The sequence below is a fragment of the Phyllobates terribilis genome, unplaced genomic scaffold, assembly GCF_046119375.1.
Source record: "Phyllobates terribilis strain yellow unplaced genomic scaffold, ASM4611937v1 Scaffold_1__5_contigs__length_1240528914, whole genome shotgun sequence".
NCBI lineage: Eukaryota > Metazoa > Chordata > Amphibia > Anura > Dendrobatidae > Phyllobates > Phyllobates terribilis.
The window spans coordinates 179,774,161-179,790,466 of NW_027362761.1; the positions used below are offsets into that span (position 1 = coordinate 179,774,161).

General features: G+C 46.4%; 1 protein-coding gene across 1 annotated transcript in view; it reads left to right on the plus strand.

Annotated features, from left to right (window-relative positions):
- LOC141178827 (transmembrane channel-like protein 2-B) overlaps nucleotides 1–16,306 on the plus strand; it is a 167,866-nt gene that overhangs the window by 71,486 nt on the left and 80,074 nt on the right. The gene's annotated exons all lie outside the window — the stretch shown is intronic.

Consider the following 16,306-nt stretch of genomic DNA (forward strand, 5'->3'; position numbering starts at 1 on the left):
TATTTTATTTTATTTTTAAGTATACACTGAAATCTGCCTGGTATCTAGAAATGCATCCAGTCCCCGCTTGAACTGGTGTAGTGAATCCGACATTACCGTCTCCTCACTCAGTGAATTCCATATTCTCACTGCTCTTACCGTAAAGAACCCCTTCCTATGCTGGTGCTGAAACCTTTTCTCTTCCAGTCTTAGTGAATGCCCTCTTGTTACCGTAATATCCCTCCTTTTGAACAAATCCCGGGCAAGATCTCTATACTGTCCCCTAACATATTTGTACACATTTATTATGTCCCCCCTCAACCTTCTCTTTTCCAGGCTGAATAGTCCTAGTTTTGCCAACCTCTCTGGGTATTGCAGTCCCTCCATTCCCTTTATTAATTTTGTTGCCCTCCTTTGTACCTTTTCAAGCTCATTTATATCCTTTCTATATATTGGGGCCCATAACTGAGCACAGTATTCCAAGTGTGGTCTGACCAGTGCTTTGTACAGTGGAAGAACAATGTTCTCATCCTTTGCAGCTATACCTCTTCTGATACATCCCATTACCCTGTTTGCCCTTACAGCGGCGGCCTGACTTTGGGCACTCCAATTTAGTTTGCTATCAATCAAGATGCCCAAGTCCTTCTCCATCTCTGAATTCCCCAATGATTTCCCATTCAGTGAGTACTGGTGACTTCCATTTTTCCTTCCCATATGTATGACCTTACATTTCTCCTCGTTAAACCTCATTTGCCATTTAATGCTCCACCTACCCAGCTTATCCAAGTCCCTCTGTAGGTCTGCACTGTCCTCTTTTGTATTAATTGTTTTACATAACTTTGTGTCATCTGCAAATATTGATATTTTACTATTTATCCCGTTGACTATGTCGTTAATAAAGATATTAAATAACATTGGGCCTAGTACAGACCCCTGTGGTACCCCACTAGTGACGCTTACCCAATCTGAGTATATTCCATTTATAACCACCCTCTGCCTTCTATCCTTTAGCCAGTTAGCTACCCACTTGCAGACATTTTCCCCCTGCCCCATCATTCTCATTTTGTATACCAACCTATTATGTGGCACGCTATCGAACGCTTTTGAGAAGTCGAGATACACGACATCCACTGGTTCCCCCTGATCTACTCGAGAGCTAACCTCCTCGTAGAAGTCAATCAGGTTTGTTTGGCAGGAGCGATTCCTCATGAAACCATGTTGGTTCGGGATTAAAAGATTATTAGCATCAAGATGCTGCGTAATCGCCTTTTTAATGAAGCTTTCAAAAATTTTGCCCACAACGGACATCAGACTCACCGGCCGATAGTTTCCGGCGTCACTTTTCGCTCCCTTTTTGAATATTGGCACTACATTCGCCTGTCGCCAATCAAGTGGTACAGACCCAGTCTCAACAGAGTCCTTAAATATAAGATATAACGGTCTGTCTATCACATTACTTAGTTCCCTTAGTACCCGTGGGTGTATGCCATCAGGTCCTGGTGATTTGTTTATTTTAATGTTACTGAGGCGTTTCTGTACCTCAACTTGGGTTAGATTAGTCATACTTAGTGGAGGATTAAGCTTGTCACTTCTCATTTCTCCTGTTAGTTCTATTTCCTTTGTGAAAGTTGTCGAAAAAAAATTATTTAATAGATTAGCTTTATCCTCATCTTTCTCTATGATTTTGCCTTCCTCACTTTTTATCGGTCCAATATTATCCGATTTAATCCTTTTACTATTTATATACGTAAAGAACAGTTTGGGATTTGATCTACTTTCCCTAGCAATACGTCTCTCTGTTTCCTCCTTCGCTATTTTTATTTGTTTTTTGCAGGTTTTCGTTTTTTCCTTGTAACACATTAGTGCTTCCTTACTGTTTTCCTGTTTTAATCTCTTAAATGGCTCTTTTTTGCTATATAACGCCCCTTTTACGTTCTTGTTCAACCATATTGGTTTCCTCTTATTTCTGGCCCTTTTATTCCCATACGGTATATACCTCTCGCACTGAGTATTCAGAATTCTTTTGAAGGTTTACCATTTACTATTCGTTTTCCTTTGATTAAGTACTTTGTCCCAGTCAATAAGTTGAAGGTTTTCTATCAGCTGATCAAACTTCGATCAAACTGTACTATCCCCACCCCCCTCTCCACCCTCATTATATTCACTTCTCCCCTTCCCCCTTGCTTGCCTCACATCCCACCTATTTCCTTGGTTCCCCCCCCCGTCTCTAGTTTAAAAACTCCTCCAACCTATTAGCCATCTTCTTCCCCAGCACCGCTGCACCCTCCCCATTGAGGTGCAGCCCGTCCCTACGGTAGAGCCTGTAGCCGACCGCGAAGTCAGCCCAGTTCTCCATGAACCCAAACCCTTCTGCCTTGCACCAACTCTTTAGCCACTTATTCACCTCCCTAACTTCCCGTTGGCGCTCCTGTGTGGCTCGCGGGATTGGTAGTATTTCTGGGAAAACTACCTTGGAGGTCCTTGCCCTAAGCTTCCTACCTAGGTCCCTGAAATAATTTTTAAGGACCCTCCATCTACCACTCACTTTGTCATTGGTGCCGATGTGGACCATGACCGCTGGGTCTTCGCCAGTAGAGATGAGCGTTGTTCTACTCGAACTGTTCGCCAATCTCAAATTCGAGCTGTTTTGGGCGGTGTTCGAGCCGGTCGGCGAACACGAACAATTTGAGAAAAATTCGGCTGTTCGAGGTTATGTTCGATAACTGTTCGTGCACCAAAATCATAACTGGATTTTTTCTCAGTAATGATGAAAATTAATGTTAATACGCAGTTTGAGTGTACAGCGGGGCGGGGGGAGGGGCAGGGGATGGATCTCTGCAGGAACAATGAAGATCTCCATTTTTTTTTCTCTTTCCCGCATTTGCAGTGGGGAGGTGCAATCTGTCAGCCTATCAGCAGCGCACACACGGAGCGAAGTGCTGTTTTTCACACAAGCAAGGGCATGTGTCATTGGCAGTGTATGTCACATGTCCTTGCCCTATAAGACCAAGCCATTTTCCCCGTCGCCACCATTTTCTCACTGCTGCAGCTGCGTGTTAGACGGCACCGCTGTTGCTGTGTGCGCTATACCTTGTTAGTTTCAAGCCAATTTTCGCACAAATATACAGATAGCTTGGGAGTAGGGAATAGTTGTGATTGCAGTCCTTTTAAGGACTAGGTTACAGCATTTCCTACGACTTTTATCAGGCAGGTCTGTGCTCTTAAATAGATAGATTGTGGGAGTAAAGACTAATTGTAATTGGAGTCCTTTTCAGGACTAGGTTACATCAGTTCCTATCAGTTTTTGCCAGGCAGGTCTGTGCCAGTGCTGTGCAAGTTTTTTTCACAGCATTTGGCTGAATCTAGCAAAGCTAATCCTTTTTGGCCTATTGCAGAGTGTGTTAGTCAGTGGAGTAGCCTATCTGTGTTGCAAGATATACCACCTGTGTATAGAATACCAATTTTTTTACTGCACCTAGTGAAGTAAAATCTTTTGGGCATAGCATCATTCTATTAGTCCATCTATACTGACCTCCATCAGGTTGCAAACTGAATATAATTTTATTCTGCATCTAGCTCTGAAAAAATATTTGGGCTTCTAGCAGTGTGTGGGACTTGGTCTATTAGTCCATCTATACTGACCTCCATCAGGTTGCAAATTAAAAATAATTTTTTTCTTCATTTAGCTCTGAAAAAATATTTGGGCTTCTAGCAGTGTGTGGGACTTGTTCTATTAGTCCTTCTATACTGACCTCCAGCAGGTTGCAAATTGAATATAATTTTTTTCTGCATCTAGCTCTGAAAAAATATTTGGGCTTCTAGCGGTGTGTGGGACTTGGTCTATTAGTCCATCTATACTGACCTCCATCAGGTTGCAAATTAAAAATAATTTTTTTCTGCATCTAGCTCTGAAAAAATATTTGGGCTTCTAGCAGTGTGTGGGACTTGGTCTATTAGTCCATCTATACTGACCTCCATCAGGTTGCAAATTAAAAATAATTTTTTTCTTCATTTATCTCTGAAAAAATATTTGGGCTTCTAGCAGCGTGTGGGACTTGTTCTATTAGTCCATCTATACTGACCTCCATCAGGTTGCAAATTAAAAATAATTTTTTTCTGCATCTAGCTCTGAAAAAATATTTGGGCTTCTAGCAGTGTGTGGGACTTGGTCTATTAGTCCATCTATACTGACCTCCATCAGGTTGCAAATTAAAAATAATTTTTTTCTGCATCTAGCTCTGAAAAAATATTTGGGCTTCTAGCAGTGTGTGGGACTTGGTCTATTAGTCCATCTATACTGACCTCCATCAGGTTGCAAATTGAATATAATTTTTTTCTTCATTTAGCTCTGAAAAAATATTTGGGCTTCTAGCAGTGTGTGGGACTTGTTCTATTAGTCCTTCTATACTGACGTCCAGCAGGTTGCAAATTGAATATAATTTTTTTCTGCATCTAGCTCTGAAAAAATATTTGGGCTTCTAGCGGTGTGTGGGACTTGGTCTATTAGTCCATCTATACTGACCTCCATCAGGTTGCAAATTAAAAATAATTTTTTTCTGCATCTAGCTCTGAAAAAATATTTGGGCTTCTAGCAGTGTGTGGGACTTGGTCTATTAGTCCATCTATACTGACCTCCATCAGGTTGCAAATTATAAATAATTTTTTTCTGCATCTAGCTCTGAAAAAATATTTGGGCTTCTAGCAGTGTGTGGGACTTGGTCTATTAGTCCATCTATACTGACCTCCATCAGGTTGCAAATTAAAAATAATTTTTTTCTTCATTTAGCTCTGAAAAAATATTTGGGCTTCTAGCAGTGTGTGGGACTTGTTCTATTAGTCCTTCTATACTGACCTCCAGCAGGTTGCAAATTGAATATAATTTTTTTCTGCATCTAGCTCTGAAAAAATATTTGGGCTTCTAGCGGTGTGTGGGACTTGGTCTATTAGTCCATCTATACTGACCTCCATCAGGTTGCAAATTAAAAATAATTTTTTTCTGCATCTAACCCAGCCAATAGTTTTGGCCTAATACCACAGTTTGGCCACTCAGCTCTGCTCGGTTATCATCCATTGTTTTTTTGTGCAAACAACTCCAGAGTTGTGAATTAGTTAACCACCAAAATGAGTGGAAAAAGGCCTGCTGCTGGTGGAAAGGGGAATAGGCGTGTTGGGAAGGGGAAAAAAGGTTTTGTCCGTGGGGTAGGTGCAGAAGAAAGACCATCTTCCAGCCAAACTAAAATGTCTACTTCTTTTAGCGGACAATGTGATAAGATCCCTTTCTTACGGCCACGCCAATCGCTACAAATTCCAGATGAGGCACAAAAACAGCAGGTGCTTCAACGGATATCAAGTGCTCCTTTAAGTGGGCTCTCCTCCACATCAACTTCAACATCACAAATACTCCAGTCCTCAAAGGTGTCACCCAAATCGCACTTGCTTCCTCACAGCTCCCAAATCTCCAGCTGCCCGTCTGAGTATGAGGTAGAACAGATGGTTGAGTCTGCAGAGCTGTTTACTCATACTATAGCCTGGGAATCAGAGGTCGACTCCAGCGCTTCTGTGAATCCAGACGAGGAAATGATCTGCACTGATGCCCAGAATCTTTATGAGTCGGATCCAGGACCAGACGCAGAAGGTTCTGACCATAATGTAGACCCTCATTCCCAAACTGTAACTCCTGTTGGTGGAGACAATGAGGAAGATGATGATAAGACTCAAATACCTGATTGGAGCGACAACTTTAGTTTTTTGTCAGGGCAGGAACAGGTTGGCTCTGAGGACGACGGGTGTGATAACGCACAGGGTGATGATGATGAGGTCGGAGATCCCACTTACTGTCAACCCACAGTCAGCCAAGAGATGAGGTCAGCAGAGGAGGTGGAGGAAGATGCTAGTGACGACGAGGTCAGGTTGCGCCTTCCTGGACAGAGACGTAGTACTGGAAGCACGTCAACAACTGCATCCTCAAACACAACTCTGCCTCTCACCACAAGTCGTGGTGGCTCTTCAGGTCGCATGGGTGCTAAGCCTTGCATAGCCTGGGCATTTTTTCAGATCGATAAAGATGACCCAACTCGTGTTATCTGTAACATTTGTCAGCAAAAGCTAAGTAGAGGCCAAAAAATACATAGTTTGAGTACTTCATGCATGAACCGGCACATGGACATGAAGCATAAGTTGCAGTGGGAAGCTCAGTGTGCTACAATGCGGTCTAGCCGGCCGGGCCAACCACCGTCTGCCATATCTTGTGCATCCGCGGCCTCTTCATCCTCTGTGACTGGGGGGACAGCAGTCACACCTGTTTTGGGGCGCAGACCTGCCACCTCTTTACCCGCAACAGCCAGCGTGATTGGCAGGTCATCATTTTCTTTGGAGGTGGTAACACCAGCTGGTCTTGAGCGCTGTCCGACATCGATAGCACCACCTTTGGATCAAGGCAACCTAACATGTCCGCCTGCATCTTCCTCACAGACCGGCAGTTTGCCGGGGACACCCTTATCAACCCCGTCTAAGCACAATAGCCAGCCCTCGGTCCCTCAGATGTGGACAAGTAAAAGACCATTTCCTCCTAGCCATGAGAAAGCTAAGAGGTTGAATTTCACCATCTGCAAGCTCTTGGCTACAGAAATGCTGCCTTTCCGCCTGGTGGACACAGAGGATTTTCGAGACCTTATGTCCGTCGCAGTGCCCCAGTACCAGATGCCCAGTCGGCACTACTTCTCAAAGAAAGGTGTGCCTGCGCTCCACCAGCATGTCGCACACAACATCACCGCTTCTTTGAGAAACTCTGTGTGTGACAGGGTGCATTTCACCACAGACACTTGGACGAGTAGGCATGGACAGGGGCGTTACATGTCGCTGACTGGGCACTGGGTAACTATGGTGACAGCAGGACAAGGGGCTGCTGTCCAAGTCTTGCCGTCCCCACGAGTTGTGCGTCAATCCTCTTTATGTAATTTTTCCTCCACTGCTTCTGCCTCCTCAACCTCCTCTCGGTCTTCCACCTGCACCCAAAGCCTGTCTGGTCATGCCACAAGCTTTCTAACTGCGCAGAAGGGATCCTGCACACCTCCTTACTATGCTGGCAGTAGGGCTCAACGTCATCAGGCGGTTTTTACATTGAAATGTCTGGGAAATGTGAGTCACACAGCTGAGGAGTTGTGGTCAGCTCTGGAGAACCAATTTCATGAATGGTTGTCTCCACTGGACCTGAAACCAGGGAAGGCCGTGTGCGACAATGCTGCAAACCTGGGTGCGGCCCTTCGCCGGGGCAATGTCACACACGTGCCTTGTATGGCTCACGTGTTGAACCTGGTTGTCCAGCAATTTTTAGCCCACTATCCCAGACTAGATGGCCTTCTGCAGAGGGCACGGTCGCTGTGTGCTCACTTCCGCCGTTCGCATCCCGCAGCTCAGCGACTTACATCTCTACAAAAGTCGTTGGGCCTGCCACTTCACCGGCTAAAATGAGATGTGCCTACCCGGTGGAATTCAACTCTGCACATGTTGCAGCGACTGTGGCAGCACCGACAAGCCCTGGTGCAATACGTTCTGACGTATAGCCTGGGCCAACGAGATTCAGAGGTGGGGCAAATCACGCTGGAGGAGTGGTCTCAGATCAGGGACCTATGCACCCTTCTGCACAGTTTTGAAATGGCGACGAAGATGTTTAGTGCTGACGATGCCATTATCAGCATGACTATTCCGGTGATTTACATGCTGGAGCACATGTTAAACAGAATTCGGAGTCAGGTGGTGGCACAAGAGGAGGTGGAGGAAGTAGAGGAGGAGGAGTTGTATGCGGAAGGGCTAACATCTGCAAGGTCCAGACGGTCGGCAGCACCAAGGCGGCAGGCATGTGAGGGTGGGGGAGATGATTTTACCAGGGCGCATGGTAGCAGCCAAACTAGTGAGGAAGGTGCAGGAGCCCAGGAAGAAGTGGAGGACGAACTGATGGAAGACTCATCAGATGAGGGAGACCTTGATCACATTTCTGTTGTGCGAGGTTGGGGGGAGAGGACAGAGGAAGGAAGCATGATTGCTACCTCACCACCAACACAACAGGGACTTGGTGCTCCTGGATGCGCAACACACATGAGTGCCTTCTTGCTGCACTACCTGCAACATGACCCTCGAATTGTGAGAATTAGAAATAATCCTGACTACTGGGTTGCCACACTGTTAGATCCCCGGTACAAAAGTAAATTTGCAGAAATTATTCCTGCCATAGAAAGGGATGCACGCATGCAGGAGTATCAGCAGAGACTGTTGCAGAATCTTACATGTGCTTTTCCACAAAATACCAGTGGTGCACGTAGTGAATCTCACAGTTCCAACTTGCCAACCGTGGGACCGTCAAGTGTTCAGCACTCAAACCGTAACAGAACCACAGTATCTGCTGGTAACATCAATTTTGCGGAATCATTTCACCACTTTTTTAGCCCATCCTTTGCAAGGCCACAGGAGACAAGAAGTCTGACACATAGTCAACGCCTAGAGACGATGGTACAGGAGTATCTCCAAGTAAACATTGAAGCCACGACTGTGTCACTGGACCCTTGCTCTTTTTGGGCTTCCAATCTGGATAAATGGCCGGAGCTAGCCACTTACGCCTTGGAGATCTTGTCATGCCCCGCAGCCAACGTTCTGTCTGAACGTGTGTTCAGCGCTGCTGGTGGTGTGCTGACAGATAAGCGCACGCGGCTCTCCACTGATAATGTAGACAGACTCACGTTCATAAAGATGAACAAATCATGGATCCGAAACGACTTTTCTACCCCTGTGTCATCCTGGGGAGAGTAAAAGCTTGATGATTGGTTAAAATCACCCTACCAACCGTTTTAAGCTTTCAAATTACTAATCATGTTTATCTGTATCTTGACTGGAAAATAATTTGGGCTTTGTAGCAGTGTGCAGCACTGATCCTATTAGGCCATCTATAATAAGCTTCACCAGATTTAAAATTAAAAATAATTTTTAGCTGCATCTAGCCCGGAAAATAATTTTGGGGCTCCGAGATGCGCAAGACACATAAGTGCCTTCTTGCTGCACTACCTGCAGCATGACCCTCATATTGTCAGAATTCGAAGTAATCATGACTACTGGGTTGCCACACTCTTAGATCCCCCAAACTTTTCGATCAACCTTTTCATTTTAATAAAGACCAAAAAAATGGTCATTTTTGAAATTATAAGCATTAGCAGGTTGTTAGAAACTGAAATCAAACAGTTTTCAACTCAAAACTTTATTCTAGGTGATGTTACATTTTCACATAGGACCCCTTGTTCGAAAGGAGCTTCTGAACTCTCTCGTCCATTGAATTTGTCAGGTTTTGGATGGTTTCTGCTTCAATTGTTTTGCATGAGGACAGAATACCCTCCCAGAGCTGTTGCTTAGATGTGAACTGCCTCCCGCCATCATAGACACTCCTTTTAATGATGCTCCAAAGGTTCTGAATGGGGTAGAGGTCAGGGGAGCATGGGGGTCACACCATAAGTTTGTCCCCTTTTATGCCCATATCAGCCAGAGATGCAGATGTTTTATGTGCAGCATGAGATGGTGCATTATCATGCAGAAAAATGATCTTGCTGTGAAATACACGGTTCTTCTTCTTGAACCATGGCAGGAAGTGCTGTTTGAGAAAATCCACATACATTATGGAGTTCATCTTTAGCGCCTTCAGGGATCCTAAAGGGGCCGACAATCTCTCTCCCCATGATTCCAGCCCAAAACATTACTCCACCTCCTCCTTGTTGGCGCTGTAGCCGTGTTTGCGTGGGGTGTCCATCAACCAGCCATCCTCCACTCCATTCATCTGGACCATCGAGCGCTGCACGGCACTCATCCGTGAACAAAACAGTTTTGAAATCAGTCTTCATGTAATGTTTGGCCCACTGGAGCCGTTTCTGCTTGTGTGAAGTGGATAGAGGAGGTCGACAGGATGGCATATGCACAGCTGCAAACCTCTGAAGGACCCTGCATCTTGTTGTTCGGGGGACGTTGGAGGCACAAGCAGCTTCAAAAACTTGTCTGCTGCTATGACAAGGCTTTTTTGCCGCTGCTCTTTCAACCTGACGTAATTGCCTGTAGGAAAGAGTCCTCAATTTGCCCTTATCAGCACGCACACGTGTGTACTGTGAATCAGCTACATACTTCTTGATTGCCAAGACACTTCATCCTGATCATCGCACAATGTTGATTGTAGTCATGCCTTGACCTAAACACTCCACAATTTGTTGCTTCTCAGCAGCCGACACATCCTTTTTCTTTCCCATTTTGGCAGAAAATGTAGGCTGCTTAATAATGTGAGAGAGCCTTCTTAAGTAGTCTTGCCTTTCATTGGACACACCTGCCAAACTAATTAGCACAGGTGTCTGCAATTGCCTACAGTGATATAAAGAGCCCTGACACACATCACCATCAATGAGTTTAACTGACAAACAAACAAATTCTTCCCTTATCACTCCTAAACACTTTTTGCATAATAATTTGGAACGCGGTGTACATGTGCTTTTCCACAAAACACCAGTGGTTCACGTAGTGAATCTTACAGTTCTAACTTGCCAACCGTGGTCTGTATGGAATTGTTCAATAAAGGGCCCAAAATTAAGATAACATAGATGGGAGAGGTCTCTATGAATAGGAATTCCTAAGTATTTGATACCCTGTGAGGGCCAGGCAAAGGGAAAGTTGGACTGGATGGAATCCTATATGGATTTAGGGAGGGAGACATCGAGGGCCTCAGACTTCGCTGCATTGATTTTAAAATTTTACCATGTAACAAAGTGATCTATTTCAGCCATAACAGCAGGGATGGATATATGTGATTGAGTGATATATACTAGGACATCATCAGCAAATAGAGAGCACTTGTACTCGGTGCCTCCCACCTCAATCCACCTAATATTGGGTTATGGCGAATTGATGAGAGCAGGTGCTCCGTCACTAGGATGTATAAGAGAGGGGACAGAGGACATCCCTGCCTTGTCCCATTGGTGATTGTGAAAGGTGATGAAAATGTTCTGACGCACCCCCTGGGCCTTGGGACACCCGGAGCCGGACCCTTTTTGGTGGATGCTGGTGGTTGTAGTCTTCGTGGCGGCGATCCGGTTCCGTGGCTCAGGGCGGTCAAACCAGTGGCGGAACTATTTATGTGGTTTTGATGTTTAAATGTCCGACTACGCCACCCGTGGATTGCGGTCAGAGTGAACCGCCGCTACAGGGCAGACCGCTAAGGCTGGTGTTGTGGGTGCAGCAGAGCGTAGCATAACTCCCCACGGGAGGAGTATAGCCTCAGGGCAGTGTATGCGGAGGATGGGGGTGATGGTGCAGGGCAGCAGCAGTAACGACACGGAGTCAGTGATGCAGTTCAGGGCCTTTACTCACAGTTCTTATTATCCAGACCACGTCTGCAGGTAACGGCTGCCCACGTCGTACTGTGCTCACCAGGTGAGGGGCTCAGACAACTCCCAGATAACTTTGGAGCGCTTCACAGGACCCCCTTTGTGTGTCCTTTGTCTGGCCTTTCTTACCAACACTTCTGTCCGGCTGCCTCGGGCCTCCTCTTGGTAAACTTGGCGCCAGTTTCCCTGACCCTATGTGGTGCCTTCCTAGCGGGTGGAGCAAGGGGCTGCGCCACATAAAATGTCAGAGCCTCCGGTTTCTAGCTGAGGGTCGTTTCCTGCCTCCACTAGTTCGGGGACCGGTCTCCCCCTTTGGCCTGACCCCTCCACGCAGGTGGATTCGGGCGTGCGGTGGCGACTCGCCCGTCCGCACCCCTGGGATCCCTTCATTCCTCGTTCCTGGAGCCTTCTCCGCTCCTCTTCCTTCCTTCTCCCTCTTGCAGGCCTGGGCCTCTGTTACTAGGCCCGCCTCCGGAGCAGAGCTCATGCAGAGCCCCTGCTCCCTGCCACTTCTGCTCAGACTTCTCTGCACTGAACTAAGATGGTGCCCACCTTTTATACTCCCTTCTCAATGCACCCAGGAACTGCTTCCTCCCTGCTCCTGCACTGCAGGGTTCCCCTTCCTCAGTGTTCCCTCCCCCCACTCCAGCCAGGGACAGGGACTGTCGTGCCCATCTCAGGGGCATATTGGTCGCCCTGCCCCACGGCAATGTGGTGTAATGCATGCAGGTGTCGGGTCCTGATCCACACTCCATCCTTATCTGAGAGTGAGATATCACACCTCTGGGTGAGGTGCAATACGTCTCTAGCAACCGAGCCCTCGGTGCTACAGTTCCATTTATCTTCAGCCTAGGTGACGTATTGTGATACAGGGCCGTGATTTTGGCTATAAAAGGGTCCCCTAGACCCCTACCCCAAGCTTTTTAAGAGAATCATATATGGCGTGCCAGGAGACTCTATGGAATGCTTTCTCAGCATCCAACGAGAGTATCTACTTACAAATTTTTAACTGCATCTAGCCCAGGAAATACTTTGTGCCTAGTAGCAGTGTCTGCTAGTCAGCGGATTATCCCGGCTGTTAAGCAAGCTACACCACCTGTAGTTTGGACACTTAATTTTTTCAAAGGAAATGCTTCGGGACCACGGGATACTTAGTGAAGAGCATCAGGAGGCACCCCAAGGCATAGGGGCTGGGACTGGCACTAGGATGCCTTGCGGTGGACAGCCGAGCTCGATCCTTATAAAAGCTTTTTAACTGCAGCAGCTTTAGTGGACGCTACTGGAGCTGGAATTACGCGGCTGCTGGCATGAGACTTGCCCTCCAATAGATCCTTGTAAATGGATTTAAAGTGTATTCATTCAAATTAGAGGGACAATTTAAATTAAAAAGCTTAGAGCTGCCTCCACCACAGGGGGGCTCTCTCGACCCACCAGCGGACAGGCACCAGTATTGGGAGAGGGGGGCTGGCCGTCAGGGTTCACCGCGGCTCTGGCACAAACCCGGCGACACGGAGGTGGCACGGGCAGGAGCGGACTGGCCGTCTCGGCTTCTCACTTTTTGGATTTTAGAAGGGCATGACATGCCTATATCTGTGTCTCCCCCTCCTTTTACTCCTCCACCTCTTTTCTTTTCGCATGACTATATGTACTTGTCACTTTTCCATGTGTTAGTTGTGTCTTCTGAGCAGTTTGTCAGCTTTTGGACACCTTTGAAGGTGTTTTCTATGTGTTTCTATGTGTTTTTGTTTGCCTGCCATTGGTTTTAACGGTGTTCGAAGGTGTTCGACGAACAGTTCGACGAACAGTTCGGCGAACACACGGGTGTTCGACGAACCGAACCGAACTCGAACACTACGGGGGTGGCTCAACACTATTCGCCAGCCCCACCCAGTAACCTGTCAACCCGATCCGCGATGTGCCGGACTCGAGCGCCAGGGAGGCAGCACACCTTTCGGCGATCCCGGTCTTTGTGACAGATTGCCCTGTCTGTCCCCCTAATAATAGTCACCCACTACCAGGACCTGTCTTGCCTGCCCTACACTTCCCCCCTCCCCCTCATTACTGGAGCATACACTCCCCCGGCGGTCAGAGGATCTGTCGTGCTCCAATAATGCCGGTTCTGAACCAGCCTTCCTATACTTCTTCCCTCTATCCCTCCTAACTGTTATCCAGCTCCCTGCCTGTTCAGCCTGCACTTCACCTCTATGCTCCACCCCCAGTATTGACCCATTGAGTGTCTGCTCGGTGAGCAGCAAACTCCGTTCCATGTTGTCGATGCTCCTCAGTATCGCTATCTGACCACTTAGATCCAGAATTTGGGCTTCCAAGTGCACGATATGCTCACATCTCTTGCAGCAGTATGGATCCTCGATCGGTTGCTCACGGAATTCATACATTGAGCAAGATGTACACTGCACGGCTCCGGCCAACATGGACGTCATTCTAAATATGGGGATACAGTCAGTATATATATACAAGTACAAAACACAATTATTTATATATAGGTGTATGGACGGGGATCAATTAGGGATGTGCAAGTGTATCAATTAGATATCGGCGGGGGATCAGTTAAGTATGGACGGGGGATCAATTAAGCATCAAGTATGGACGGGGGATTCAGCTAAGTAGGTCAGGTGGATTAATTAAGTATGGACGGCGTGTCAATTAACTATGGACTGGGGATCAATAAATATGGACTGGGGAAATAAATAATTGTGGACTGGGGAATCAATCAATTAATTATGGACAGGGGGTTAATTAAATATGGATGGGGATAAGGCAAATAAATAGGGACTGGGGATCAGTAAAAGTGGACAGGGGGAATCTATTAAATATGGACAAGGGGGATCAATTGATTATGGGCTGGGGGGGATCGATCAGTTAAATGTGGTCGGGGGGATCAATTTAATATGGACGGGGGTGGTTGGGGGATCAATTAAATGAGGACGGGGGGGTCAATTTAAATGTGGTCAGGGGGATCAGTTAAATATGGACGGGGGGTGATCAGGGGATCAATTTAAATATGGACGGGGAGTGATCAATTAAATATGGACTGGGGGATCACTAAAGATGGCCGGGGGAGTTGTATTAAATATGGATAGGGGGGAGATCGATCAAGTATGGACAGGGGATTAATTTAAATAAGGCCGGGGGGGGAGCACTTAAATATAATATAATTACAATACAAATACAATACAGTACAGTACAGTACACACTCGGGTTCAGTAGGGCCGCTTATCGCGGCCTCCTGCCCCTCACTCACCTCCTCTAGGGACGCTGCACGCTGCATGCTATCACAGCGCACTCGCCCCTCCGGTCGCCTCTTACTGGTCCTCCTGGTCACCTCCTGGTCACCACCACCTGGCGCCCTCCGCCGGCCAGCGCTGCACGCTATCACAGCGCTCTCTTGCGCTCGTCCCTCCGGTCGCCTCCTACCGGTCCACCCGGTCCACTCGGTCACCTCCGCCTGGCTCCCTCGCCAGAGGGCCGCGAGCCGAGTCGGACCTCGCCGCCCGCCGCACGCCGCTCACCACAGCCACACCACAGCCCACGTGCTCACACCCCGCGCGCGCTCTCACTTCCGGTCACGTGCTCTCTCTGTAGCTGGGAAGGGGTCAGATGAAAAAGTCCTGGAGATGTTTTTCCCTCCTTCCCAGCTCCTACAGCAGCACAAACTCCCAGCACCAACAGGCTCCTCCTCTTCCTCACAGGCTCCTCCTCTTCCTCTTCCTATCAAATCCATAAATCTGAGGAAGCTCTCCTTATCAGATATTTCACATTGCTTTTGAGAACCACGGTAAGGCTACGGTTACACCTACTCCTGTTTTTGGTTTACAAATACTGATGTAAAATACTGACCAAATACTGAACGTGTGAACATAGCCTTAAAGCTGTCATGGCATATTACAATGTGCCAAGTGTGAAGAAGTTCATAAACTTAATTGTAGGTTGCAGTTACAGTGCACTTACAGAGTAATCATAGTTTTAACCATTCATTGTCAAAAAAATTAATCGTAAAATTTGTCATCAGTGAATACAGATTTTCTCCATCACTGAGATGAGATATGAGAGTTGCTGCTTATAAAGTTCTATAGAGAGCTGTAACTGTCATTTCTGGAGAATTTGCAGCAGAATGTCTGTGTCTGTCTTTAGTTCCTCCATCCTCTACCCCTTTCCATAGAATCTTAAAAGCACCAACGGTCATTTCCTATCTCAGTAATGTGAAAATCTGTTTATAAATTTTACAGTTTTCACCAAGAATAAGAGATGAATCCAGGAGGTGAAAGAAGTGGATTTCTCTGATAAGATATATTACAAAGTGGCTTATTTTCATGTGTACTATTGATTTATGAAGTAGAAATGAAAACAACGGTAACTCTTTAAACATGAATTAGTCATTACCAAGTTGTAACCTACATACAGTGCTGCTCACCATTATTGCCACCCCTTCATTTTTTCCATAGACTGTACAATATCTTCAGAAATAAATGGAAATGTACCAAAGTTATATCCTCAGGATTTTTTATTTAATGGTTCAAAGTAATACAACAATAAAACATTGTTTTTCAACTTCCATGTTGCAATTTCAAAGAAAAAAATGAAAAAGCAGCATGTGCAGCTATAAAGACACCCCTAATTAATACTTCATTGCACACCGTTTGGCATTGCTGACAGCCTCCAAACTTTTCTTGTAGCCATTGAGGTAAAGTGACTTGCTCGGCTCTCCAGAGGCAGACACAGGACACATGGTTTGGGTTAACTTCCTGCGGGTTTATTGTGCAGCATAAACTCCAGCAGTGTCCCATAAAAATAAACAGACCCTCTCAGGGTTAACGGGAAAAATAAAAAAGATAAGGTATGACAGAGTCCAATAGTAAGCGAGGCTCCGCCCACTGCAGGTAGCACAGTGAAGTCTTCAGCAACAC